The sequence below is a fragment of the Myxine glutinosa genome, chromosome 7 (genome assembly GCF_964187855.1).
Source record: "Myxine glutinosa chromosome 7, kmMyxGlut1.1, whole genome shotgun sequence".
Classification (NCBI taxonomy): domain Eukaryota; kingdom Metazoa; phylum Chordata; class Myxini; order Myxiniformes; family Myxinidae; genus Myxine; species Myxine glutinosa.
Genome location: NC_136267.1, coordinates 29010299 through 29024002, shown reverse-complemented (window position 1 = coordinate 29024002; position 13704 = coordinate 29010299). Strand labels below are relative to the sequence as shown.

The window sequence follows — 13704 nt, the reverse complement described above, 5'->3', positions numbered from 1 at the left end:
TACGCTACTACGATTTACCATCTCGCAAATGGGATCGGGCCAATTCCTACTTCTTATTGAAGGCTCCCCCCGGGGCCGGCTCGGCTGGACGTTCTCGCCCCTCACTGTCGCGACTTCCTCAACTGGGGTGCAGCCAGCTACCCTCGTGCCCCTTACTATAGTGCGTGGTTCTGTACTTATATTTATTACTCGGACGGCCACTACCGGTCCGTCCGTTTTTACAAGGGTGCGGCCCACGATTAAACCCGGTATGGACTGCGCTGCCACCGGTTCGACCAGGCCGCAGGACTCCTGCCATGTTGGGCGAGCTGCCCACCGGGCCGGCACTATCGCCTTGGCCCTTGGGGGAATGGTCACGGCCTCGGAAGCCTCCAGCTCCGCTCTCTCGGCCGTGCTCACTCCCCCTAACGGCAGCTCTTCTACTCCCACCTGCAGGATCCCCCGGCACAAGTCGATTTTACAACCGCTGGCAGTCAACAAATCCAACCCTATTAAACATGGGTCGCACACCTCCGCCACCCAAACATCTATCTCCCTCCTTACCGACCCTAACTTGAGGGTCACAGAACCACGCCCTATGATCGGGGCCGTTACCCCGGTAGCAAGTTGCAAACTATAATTTTGCAGGCGCTGGATCTTATCCCAGCCACCTGCGCTCGAATCAAGGACCACAGGGCTGATGATCGTGGCGCTAGCTCCTGTGTCCACTACGGCGTCTACCCCCACGCCGGCAATTTTGCATCTGATTGTCAGGCTACCGGTTCCAATTTGGCCACAATAAATGACCTGTCGCGTCAATGAGGGCTCTCCTCCATCCTCTTCTGCCGAACACCGCCCTACGTGCCCGACACCTTCTAGTTTCCCGGGGTCTGGCGGGGGGGTGTCTGGGGTCGGCTAACCCGCTCCCCCCTGGGCGGAGTTGAGGACCTCAACCGCCGGGGATCATCCCGGCGCGTGGCTCGACAGTGCCGTGCCAGGTGACCCAGACGGTTGCAAGTATAGCACCTCACCTGATAAGGTGCTTGTCTCCGGAATTCCAAATTTCCCCCCCTGAAGGTCCGAATTGGATTACCCGCTCGTGATCCACCGCGGGCCACCTCCGGGGCCGCCTGCCACGGTCCAGGTCCCGCCAGGCGCTGGTCCACCAGCCTCCGGACCATGCCCGCCAGGTCAGGACTCACGTCGGGGGCGGGCCCCCTAAGGGGTCCGCCCTCCATCGGGGGTCCCACCTGGCGGACCGCCATTGCATGACGCTCGCTCCCCCGGGCCAGGGGCCTCGCTGCTTCCCAACGGGCCGCAGCGTCAGCCGCCTGGCTCAGAGTCTGCGGGCGCCACATGGCGAGCTGTTGCCGGAGCTCAATATCCGGGAGGGCCTGGATAAAATGGTCCAGCGCCAGGCTTTCCCGGGAATCCGCTGCCATGCTAGCATGTGCGATCCCCACTGCGCGGCGAATGTCGTGGGCAAGTTCCCCGATGGCTTCCTGGGGCTTGCGTTTTCGCAGCGCGAGCTGAGCTTTAACAAGCTTGCTCTGCTGTTCAATGCCGAATCGATTAATTAGGGCGTCGCGGAGGGCTGGCAGGGTGAGAGCACCCGGTGGTAATGCCGTCAGCACCTCCGCCGCCGCGCCACGCAATGCGGCCACCAGGTGTACTCCACCTTCGTCCTCACCCCAACCGTTGCCCTTACACACACAGTCAAACTGCGCCAGGTACGCGCGTAGATCACTCTTGCCGTCATACGGCGCGAGTGGGACCTTGTGGGACCACCTCGTATGCGAGTCGTTGCCCGCCTGCCGGACCCCGTGCGTCGCCCCTTGCGGGGTCAGCGCGGGGCCGAACCGGCCGGGCCCCCACAGTACATTACCCCCAAGGGGCTCTCGTGCCTCCCCTGTCCCTCTAAAAACTACCCCTGTTGGTGTCGATGCATGGGTCACACTCCCACAACCCGCTACCCATTCCATACCACCACAACCTTGCTCACTCACACCTCGCACCTCTCCCATCACCGGACCCTCTCGCTCGCACCCTCGTTCCATACCCTCCGGACCAGCCATACACCTCACTCTTGGCCTCTCACGAACATCCGGGTCTATCTCGACCCCCAAGCTTATTAAATCACCTGGCGCATCATACGCACGACCATATTGGTCACCACTTACACCGGGTCCTCTTTCTCTTCGCTTCTCCTCCATCACCTGCGAATCCCTCATCCGGTTAATGAGCACCTCATCACGATCCGAACACAGACTTTGGACCAATTCTTTTACTTCCTCCTTTATCTCTTTCTTATCCTCTCTCCGTCGCTTCTTAATTTCGCTCACCCCTTCTTCCACTTCTTCTAATTTCTGCTTCACCTCCTTCATCTCCTCGTGCGCCCCCTTAAGTTCTTCCTCTAACTCCACCTTATTTTTTTCTATGTGCTCCCGCACCTCCCGCTCTTTAACCTCCATCACCTCTACCACCTTGTTCATTTTCCTCGTCAGGTCCTCATGTACCGTCTGACACTCTTTTTTAATTACCCCTACGTCCTTTTTCATCTCCTTCTGTGTCGATTTTAAACCCTCTATTACCGCTGTGTTCTTCTTTACCTGGTCCCCCAACTCCTTTTGTCCCACTGTCAGTTGTTCTACTCCCAGCGTCAACTCCTCTATACCACCTTGCAATTTTACAGTCCCCTTTCTCACCTCCTTCTCCATGCGCTCCTTACAGTGCCTCACCTCCTCGCGCACTCCTCCGACCTCCTCACTCACCCCTCTTCTGATCTCTTCTCCCATCACTTGCATCTCCTGCCCAGATGCCACCCTCATCTGCTCCATTTCCCCCCTGTGAGCATCCAATTTAGTTTCTACCCCCATTCTGACCCCCTCTATCTGCTGCCCCATTTGTTTAACTTCCCTTTCCGCTTGGTCCCTCATGTCCCTCAATTTGCCTTCCATACTGTTTTCTAACCCCTCTAACCCCTTTTTCATCCCTTCCATTTGATTCTCCTGAATGGCCATTCTGTTTTCTACCCCCATTAACCCCTCCTGTATTTCCCCTAATCTATTGTCTAATCCCTCTATTCGACTCCCTAACCCTCCGATCTGGGCCCTCATCCTTTGTTCTAACCGTTGGCTATTGGCCCCCATTTCCTCCCTCAATTTCTCGCTATTGGACCCCATGTCCTCCCTCAATTTCTCGCTATTGGACCCCATTTCGCCCCCCATGACCCCCATTTTGCCCCCCAATTCGTCCCTCATTGCCCCCATACTGTTTTTCAAACCTCCAATTTGGTCTCCCATTTGTCCCATAAGGGCCCCCATCATTCTGTTTTCCATTTCTTCATTATTCTTGTCCATAAGGGCCTTCATTTGTATAAAAAAAAGGTTCAAATCCACCGGTGGCGCTACTACGGTCACGGTCGCCGTGGCCATGTGCGAGGCGCCATTTTGCGCGCCCGTAACCTCGTGCGCGAGGACGCCACCCTGCGAACCTGCCGCCCTCACTGCTTCGCTCTCCTCATGTCCCTCAATTTGGTCCTGGATTGACCCTGCCTCACTCTCCTCTACCGGAACCCAGCCGTCTTGATCTGCCATAGCGCGACTTTCAAAATTCGGGTTTTTATTTTACAACAAAACAAATTTCGGTCACTTGTAATTTTGAGCGCGTTAAGCGCGCTTCGGGTCCGATCTCACTCCTCGACACCAATTGTTACGGACACGGCTTAAGATGTTATGATGGGCCGAGCGGAATGGCCGCCGTGTTCGCACAGTTTACCCGATTACCCCCAACTCACCCGATTCCACTCGAACGTTGGCCGAATCGCGCTACGCTAAATCAATGATGGAAAGGACACAACGGCTGGGATAAATGAAACGACACAAGGGGTACAGTTCTCAAGACCTCCGGAGGAGGATATAATTGGTGGTGGAGAAAAGGGGTAGATTACAAGGTAAGAGGTAAAGCACAGAAGAGATAGGCACTTAGACACAATCTTATCTACCCCAGACAGACCACAGACAAACGGAACAAGACTGACTTACACAGGGATTGATGGCAGGGAAGGACAGGCAGTCGATAGCACAAGGTGCACCTTGGCTCAGGGCCAGAATCAAACACGGTCCGGTCCAGAGATGCGGGGAGGTATTACAGCGCTCGGAGGTGGCGTCCTTCTCTCTCCAAGCTGAGGGCGCATCTGACGTCACCTCCCTCTTCCTGCGCATGCTCAGCGGGGAGTCACACGCCCTCGGCTCGTTGGCTCCGCCCCAGATGGGATCGGTCCGCCGCTTCTATTGGGTGCGGGGGGTTACCGGGCTCCGCCCTTGACGAGTAGCTGACAGCGAGCCCCTACTTGGTAACCCCGTCGAGCACATGCTCGATGGCGGCTCGTTGGAAAGGCATGGTGCCCTCCCAACACCCCCCACCAACCAAGCCGGAGTGAGGACGCACACTCCCCGCGCCGCCGCCGCTGTTGTTGTTGTTGCTGTTGCTGTTGTTGCTGAACCGTGAGGAAGAGCTGCGGGGAGGTATTGGGAGGTCCTAAACTTCCTAACGGTGCCATACAATCACATTCTGGTGCAACGAAGAGTCACAATTAATGGAAACGAGTCCTTCACTGACATAGACTAAGAATAACTAGCAAGATGTCCTATAGTTGTCTACGTGAGATGCGGTGGACCTGGATGCGACATTTAATGGGGGAAATAGGGGGAGGTCGGGTCTACAGAGTGTTGTTTACAGAAAATGGGACTAGGGAATGGGGGATTGGGGGATAGTTGGGAAGTATGGAGGAAATAGGGGAATATTTACAAGAGGATATGGATGGAGGCCAATCTTATATCCGCAACATTATATACATATACATATATATATACATACATATACACATACATATACACATATATATACATATACACATATATATATACAGTGGTACCTCGGCTTACGAGTGCCCCAACGTACGAGTTTTTCGGGATACGAGCCGTCGCTCGGGCGGTTTGTTGCTTTGGGATACGAGCCGAGATCCGATGTACGAGCTCAAAAAATTTATTTTTTTGAATTTTCCGGTTGTGGCTTCCGGTTCCGGTCATGCGGTTATCTTGCCGTGAAAGCATCTCTGCTTGGATATAAAACACGCAATCGTCGAAATACATGAGCGAGGAATCTCCTTGCTCCAGCCGGTGACGTCATCGGCGGGGATCCCCGCCTCCAGAGTGGCTGGTCACGTGACCGCCAAAGCGTGTCGCGCGTGCGGGTATAATGAGCTACACCTGTGGATCACGTGACCACGGAAGCACGCCTCGCTTGAGAGGCATGGCTTTCGGTTTGCGTTTTGCTTTATAAGGCGCGATAAATGGGCTTTTGAGTGTTAGCGGTTCATGGCGTTGACGGTTCATGGCGGTTCATGGCGGTTGACGGTTCATGACGGTTCATGACGGTTCATGGCGTTGACGGTCAAAAACCCATTACATCAATTTTACCAGGCACTGTACAGTAAGTACAGTGGACACCAAATGCACGGTGGAAGGCTAGAAGTAGAAGATCGTCCAAGACAAGTGAGAATAAGCCATACTTTGGAGGAGATGACGTCATTCGCTGGTCCGATAACCAAAGATGTGGTATAAAAAACCAGGTGAGCTAACAATGCAGCAATGAAGGAATTCGGCCAAGGCACCGGCACACAACGACCTACCTACATCGAAAGACTCAATGCCAATGGTGACAGAAGCCAAGACGGCCGGCTTAAACACCGCCGAAAGACCACGGTGTACCAACTTACGATGCAGAACATCTTGCACTTAATATGATGACAACAGGTGCCATCCTCTGACGTACCATTACAGGTACAGGTACAGTACACGTGAGCACAGAGCAAAAGTTCACTGAAACCGAGATTAAGAAAAAAGAAAAAACACCTCGTGGTCCGTGCTCGATATCCGAGTTTCAATCTTTTCAAACACATGATGCTCTCGGTCACGGTATCTCCTGCGAGCTGCTTCTCCTTCAACCACACAAACAACAACTTCTCCATATCTTCATGGATAGAGGTCCGGAGCTTTGAAATAATCGTAACGCCCTTGGCTGGCGTTATAGCCTTTATGGACTCCTTCTGCTTCAAAATCGTACATATCGTAGAAGGAGTACAGAAGGCACTTAGAGTATATGTGTATATGTATATATATATATATGTGTATATGTATATATATATATATGTGTATATGTATATGTATATATATATATGTGTATATGTATATATATATATATATATATATGTGTATATGTGTGTATATGTATATATATATATGTGTGTATATGTATATATATATATATATATATATATATATATATATGTGTGTATATGTATATATATATATATATATGTGTGTATATGTATATATATATATATATATATGTGTATATGTATATATATATATATATATATGTGTATATGTATATATATATATATATGTGTATATGTATATATATATATATATGTGTATATGTATATATATATATATGTGTATATGTATATATATATATATATGTGTATATGTATATATTGTTGCGAATATGGAATTTGGCCTCCATATCCGCTTGTAAATATTCCCCTATTTTCTCCAATACTCCCCAACTTTCCCCAATCCCCCATTCCCTAGTCCCATTGCATGTAAATAACAATCAGTAGAGCCGACCTTCCCCTTATTCCCCCATTAAATGTCGTGCCCAGGTCCACCGCACCACACGTAGCCAAGTTTCGGACATCTTCCTAGTTATTCTTAATCTATGTCAGTTAAGGCCTCGTTTCCATTAATTATGACTCTTCGTTGCACCAGAATGTGATTATATGGCATCAGTAGTGAGTTTAGGACCTTTCCCATACCTCCTTCCATCTTCTTCCCCAACAATTACAACAACAACAGAGGAGATGGCGGCGGAGCGGGGGAGGATGCGTCCTCACACCGGCTCGATTAGCGCCATAGACCATGCGCTCCACGGGGTTACCACGAAGGGGCTCCTTGTCAGCTCCTCGTCAGGGGCGGAGCCAGTAACCCCCCCCACGCACCCAATGAGAAGCAACGTGCCGATTCCATCTGGGGCGGAGCTAACGAGCCGAGGGCGTGTCACTCCCCGCCGGATATACGCGGCCCCGCGCCGGATGTGACGTCAGATGCGCCCCCAGCCTGGAGAGAGAAGTCGCCACCCTTCGAGCGCTGCAATACCTCCACCGCATCTCTTAAACTGGACCGTACGTGATCCTGCCCTGAGCACAGGTGCACCTGGAGCGATCGCTACCCGCTTTCTTTGCCATCAAACCCCGTGTGAGTGAGCCTTGTCCCGTTTATCTGTCGTCCGTTGGGGTTAATATAAGATTGTGTTTAAGTGCCCACCTTCCTATGTTTCCCTCTTGTCCCTGTAATCTAAACCTTCCGCATTATTGTAATAACAACCTTTGAGAACCGTATCCCTGGTGTCGTGTCGTATTAATTCCAGCCGTGTGTCTTCTTTTTCCTTCATTGGTCTAGCATAGCGCGATTAGTCAACGTTCGGGCACAATCGGGTAACTTGTGCAGACGTGGTCATACCATAAAACCGCTCGGTAAATAACATCCAAGCCACGTCTGTAACAATTGGTGTCGAGGAGTGGAATTCGAATCCGGGACTAAATTAGTTAGGCCCAAATTTTGGGAGGGAAAATCGAGCCGGAGCGCGTACGGCGCTCGACCGAATCGATTCGGAGCGCGTTTCCCGCGCGAAATTATAACGGCGAAATTTCAATTTGTTTTACGAAAATAAAAAATAAAAACCGAATTTTGAAAGTCGCGCTATGGCGGATCAAGACAGCTGGGGTCCGGTAAAGGAGAGTGAGGTAGGGTCGATCCAGGACCAAAATGAGGGACAGGAGGAGAGCGAAGCAGTGAGGGCGGCAGGTTCGCAAAATAGCGCCGTCACGCACGAAGAAGCGGGCGCGCAAAATGGCGCCTCGCTGGTCACCGTGCCCGCGACCGAAGTAGCGCCGCTGGGAAGATTGGAACTTTTTTTTATACAAATGACGGCCCTTATGGAAAAGAATAGTGAGCGATTGGAAAACCAAATGGGGGTAATGGGGAACCGGATGGATGCTCAGGGTGAGCGATTGGAGGGCCAAATGAGGGGTACCGGTGAGGGATTAGAAAAGAAATTTGAGGGGTTAGACAACGGGATAAAAGAAGTAAAGAATGGGTTAACGGGGGTAGAAAACAGAATGGCCGCTCAAGAGAATCAGATAGAGGGAGTGAAACATGGGTTAACGGGGGTAGAAAACAGAATGGCCGCTCAAGAGAATCAAATAGAGGGAGTGAAAAATGGGTTAGAGGGGTTAGAAAACAGTATGGAAGGCAAATTGAGGGACATGAGGGACCAAGCGGAAAGGGAAGTTAAACAAATGGAGCAGCAGATAGAGGGGGTCAGAATGGGGGTAGAAACCAAACTGGATGCTCACAGGGAGGAAATGGAGCAGATGAGGGTGGCATCTGGGCAGGAGATGCAAGTGATGGGAGAGGAGATCAGAAGAGGAGTGAGTGAGGAGGTCGGAGGAGTGCGCGAGGAGGTGAGGCACTGTGAGGAGCACATGGAAAAGGAGGTGAGAAAGGGGACTGTAAAGTTACAAGGGGGCATAGAGGACCTGACGCAGGAGGTGGAGCAGCTGACGGTGGGACAGACGGAGTTAGTGGAGCAGGTTCAAAGGAACACTGCGGTATTAGGAGGTTTAAAGGCGACACAAAAAGAAATTAAAAACGACTTGATAGCGACACAGAGGCAATGTCAGATGGTACGTGAGGGACTGACAACGAGGTTGGACGAGGTGATAGAGGTAATGGAGATGAAGGACCGGCAGGTGAGGACGCACATGGAAACGGTCAAGGTAGCCTTGGAGGACGAGCTTGAGGAGACGTACCGGGGAATAAAAGAGGTGAGGCACAAATTAGAAGAAGTGGAAGAAGGGGTGAGCGAAATTAAGAAGCGACGGAGAGGGGATAACAAAGAGATAAAAGAGGAGATAAAAGAATTGGTCCAAAGTCTGTGTTTGGATCGTGATGATGTGCTCATTAACCGGATGAGGGATTCGCAGGTGATGGAGGAGAAGCGAAGAGAAAGAGGACCCGGTGTAAGTGGTGACCAATATGGTCGTGCGTATGATGCGCCAGGTGATTTAAGAGGCTTGGGGGTCGAGATAGACCCGGGTGTTCGTGAGAGGCCGTTGGTGAAGTGTGCGACAGGTCTGGTGTGCGAAAATGGAGGTGTGCAAGAAAGTCCGACTCTGGGGTGTGTGAGGAAAAAGTGCGTGCCAAGGAGTGAGGGTGCTGGCGAGAGTGAGTCGGTCGTAGCGCGTGTGCGAGGGAGCACATGGAAGCGTGGTGTGGTGAGTGTTACAGAGGGTGTGACCGGAGAGTGTGCGCAAGAGTGTGCGCGAGAAAGGTGTGTGACGGCCAGGTGCATGAGGAAAGAGTGTGCTGTCAAGAGTAAGGGTGAGTGCGTTGTCACGAGTGGAGGTGAAAGTAGTGAGAGTGACATGGAGCGTGAGTTAGTTGTGACAGGTGAGCGAGGATGTACACCTGGGATGGAAGGATGCACACCTGGAATGGTAGAGCGTGAGTGGGAATGCACGCTGGAGTTGGTGGTGAGGCACGTGGTTGGGTGTGCGAATGAGAGCACACCTGTGATTGTCACAGAGGAGGTGACTGAGGAGGGGGCGCGAAGAGGTGTTTTGGTGAGGTGTGCGACCAACGAATGTGTGCCAAAGTGTTCGGTGGTCAGGTGTGTGACCAAGGCTGTGAGTGGAATGAGGGTACCTGGATGTGTAAGGAAAGGTACGAGGAGCATGGGGACGGCTGGATGTGTGAGCAAGGAACGGGCTGCGGGGTGTAAGCATGCAGGTGAAGCATCGACGTTACACGGGTTAGAGGTTAGGTCGACTTTTAGCCGAATCGGGCCCTCGGTGCGTGCCGGGCCTCGCTTTGAACGGCCGCGTCCGTGCTCCACTAGGCGGAGCGGGCGGCTGGATAGGAAGGGTCGTCATGGCGACCACGTTTTGTTGAGACGTGCCGGCAGGTCGAGATCGGGACATTGGATGGCTCCACGCCGAGGTGATGCGTGGGATCTCGGCCCGGGTAAGCCCCCGTCCCTGCACCGAGTGCCGGACGCATCCAGCCGCTGGCACAAAACAACCAGCATCCATTGCTTGGCTTTACGAAGCCGGGCTTTGGACAGGGATTGGCGCACCGAGAGGTATTAGTGAGTAGACTGGGTGATGAGGATAGTGTTTTGGACCCAAAATTAGAGAAAAACAAAATTTGATGATTGGCAAAGGATTGGCAGAGTGATGATTGGTAATGGTACAGTGATTGGCAGATGATTGGCAAATTTTTAATTTGTTGGATTTGGACGAGCGAAATTGGTAGTGAGAGACCCCCGATGTGGTGGGATGGCAAATCCACCATCCCTCACAGGGGGGGCAAAGGAGCAATAGCTTATGGGGTGTATGGCAGTGAAAACTAGCCCGGGTGGGTTAGGATATTGTGTGTAGGGATCTAGAGAAGATGACCTTAGGTAACGTTAAGGTTAGTTAGTGACTGATACCTGTAGTGGGGACGCAGGTAGATTAGTGTGGATTATAATGACGAGGGAGCGCAATAGTTAAAGGGACGACTGGGAAGCGCAAGTTTCAGAAGGGAGTAGTTAGCTGAGATGATGCTGTGTGTGTGAGGATTGAACAAGTGTGATTGCACAGGTGTGCAACTGGACAGGTGTGTGGAGCAGTGTATGAGTAGTGAGTGTTGTGGATCAGCGCGAATGCGCTTGGGGAGAGAAGGGTGCAGGTGGCACCAGGTGTGAGAGCACAGGTGTGCAGGTACAGGTGTGTGGAGAGAGTTGGAGTGAGTGGTACGGAGTGGTGTGCATGGTGCGAAGGTGTGGATGGGGGAAGAGTGGACCCCTTTCACGAGTACCCGGGGCGGGTAGTGTAAGTGTTAGGTAGAGGGTGCAGGTAAATTGTGGTTGGATATTGGCATCTGTGGTGCGGTTGCAGAATGGTGTTGTGGATGGGTGCATTAGTGTTGTGGAAATGGCTGGGCGTGTAGCCTGTTAGTGTGTGTAGTTGGTTGGGCACTCCACCACTGTGAGGATGTCGGCCAGGTGAGGCCGCAGGTGGGCTCTGGGAGCCGGTAGTTGTGAGTGGGTGCCTGAGGATCCCGGGTGTGGATCGGGCAGCCCAGTGCCAGAGAGGGCACGGAGTGGGGAGAGAGCCAGAGGGCCTTCCCCAGGTAGTTAGGTTAGGGTGAGGAGCAGGTAAGCTCGGAGGCAACTGCAGTGGTGGAGGTGTGCAGGTGGGTAGACCCACTGGGAGAGGTACACGCCGCAGCCCAGAAATTGTGCGAGGGCACCGGGAGATGAATCGGGGGAGTGAGACCCCAAATTGAAGAGCACCACAGTTTGGCCAATGGGAATTGGTTTTTAGAACCCATAGTGTAAGAGGGCCAATGGTTTGGCCGGAGGAAGACCCCGGGTAGTGTAAAGTTGTTAAAGTCATTTAGGAAATAGTTAGGATTGATGAACCTGTCGCACCATACGCAGCCACTTACCTGTGGTGATGATGATGACTCCACACCTGTGTTTTCTTTGTTTGTGTTGCAGAAATGAGAATTGCTGTTGGATTTGTGAGACGCATCACGACGTGGATGAGACATTGGGGTGATTCCATCTCTCCCTCCCTAGGAGGGACTGATGATGAATTGGTGATGGCAAATTTTGATGTTGAGTTGGAGATGGCAAATTTTGATGAGAGTTGAAAATGGCAAATTTGATTGGTTAGGAGGGAGAGAAGACGAATTTGGTATATGGGAGGAACGGGGAAGACAGTAGGGATGTTTGTTGATTTGTAAAGTAGATGTTTATGGGTAGTGTTGTGTTGTGTGGATACAGTAAGGGGTAAGGGAGGGGCCATGTAGGTTACCTGGTGGGGGGGGGGCGTACGATAGGAACGTACCTGTCTCACCTGGTTCCCATGTGCCCCCAGTGTGCATCACCTTACATTGCGTGCACTTTTGCGCCCTTACCACCTTACTCACTTGTTTCTTCTTTTGTCTCCCACCTCCGAGGATCTGGCTTTGGGGTAGAGAGAGAGGAGAGAGAGGTGCTGGCTGCGCAGTTGTGGGCCTGCACTTTCGCTGTTTGCTGCCGGGATCGATACACCATATGGACCGCAATGTTTGTGGCCACCCACAATGGACCGCAGTTCGTTTGCGGCCAAGCACCACCCGGGGATGGACCTATGGGTCAACGTGGCACCTATGCCATACAGGTGAACCACTTTTAGTTGACACCAAGTGCACCACAAGAAGAGCAAGAGACACCTGCAGGGTTAGGGGTTGTCGCATTTATTTTTAATCATTGAACAATGGTGACTGCACCGATTGGTGGTGGGGTGGTGCTTTTGATGCTGGGAAAGGGTGCTCTGCACGTTATTAAAGGCCGTCGGCCACAGAGCACTCGTGGGTTGGTGTATCGATGTTGGCAAGCGCGCTCTCTCTATGCATAACATCTGCATGTGTTCCTCCAAAAACAGGTCCTGGATCGTAGTGTAAATAGCAGCGTAGTCTTGTAAATAATGCTCCCTACCGGCTGTATGTGTAGTTTGAGAATTCTTTCCGGATTCGGTTATCCTGTGGGTGTGTTTCTGTGAGGAGAAGGGTGCAACGTCGCAGGGGGACATATTTACTCATTTGTGAATATCTGTAAAACTGTCGCACTCAGGGTAGAGTTAATAGTAGAGGGAACTACATTGCGTGCCACACTAAAGTAGGTAAAAATTTATCGGGTCGGGACGCCCCGAGGGTAGAGAAGGGTGCAATGTTGCGAATATGGAATTTGGCCTCCATATCCGCTTGTAAATATTCCCCTATTTTCTCCAATACTCCCCAACTTTCCCCAATCCCCCATTCCCTAGTCCCATTGCATGTAAATAACAATCAGTAGAGCCGACCTTCCCCTTATTCCCCCATTAAATGTCGTGCCCAGGTCCACCGCACCACACGTAGCCAACTTTCGGACATCTTCCTAGTTATTCTTAATCTATGTCAGTTAAGGCCTCGTTTCCATTAATTATGACTCTTCGTTGCACCAGAATGTGATTATATGGCATCAGTAGTGAGTTTAGGACCTTTCCCATACCTCCTTCCATCTTCTTCCCCAACAATTACAACAACAACAGAGGAGATGGCGGCGGAGCGGGGGAGGATGCGTCCTCACACCGGCTCGATTAGCGCCATAGACCATGCGCTCCACGGGGTTACCACGAAGGGGCTCCTTGTCAGCTCCTCGTCAGGGGCGGAGCCAGTAACCCCCCCCACGCACCCAATGAGAAGCAACGTGCCGATTCCATCTGGGGCGGAGCTAACGAGCCGAGGGCGTGTCACTCCCCGCCGGATATACGCGGCCCCGCGCCGGATGTGACGTCAGATGCGCCCCCAGCCTGGAGAGAGAAGTCGCCACCCCTCGAGCGCTGCAATACCTCCACCGCATCTCTTAAACTGGACCGTACGTGATCCTGCCCTGAGCACAGGTGCACCTGGAGCGATCGCTACCCGCTTTCTTTGCCATCAAACCCCGTGTGAGTGAGCCTTGTCCCGTTTATCTGTCGTCCGTTGGGGTTAATATAAGATTGTGTTTAAGTGCCCACCTTCCTATGTT

The 13704-nt window shown here is 52.0% G+C and overlaps 1 protein-coding gene across 1 annotated transcript in view; it reads left to right on the top strand.

The window, feature by feature from the left end:
* Nucleotides 1-13704, top strand: part of LOC137431082 (CST complex subunit CTC1) — a 441606-nt gene that overhangs the window by 128714 nt on the left and 299188 nt on the right. The window lies entirely within an intron of this gene.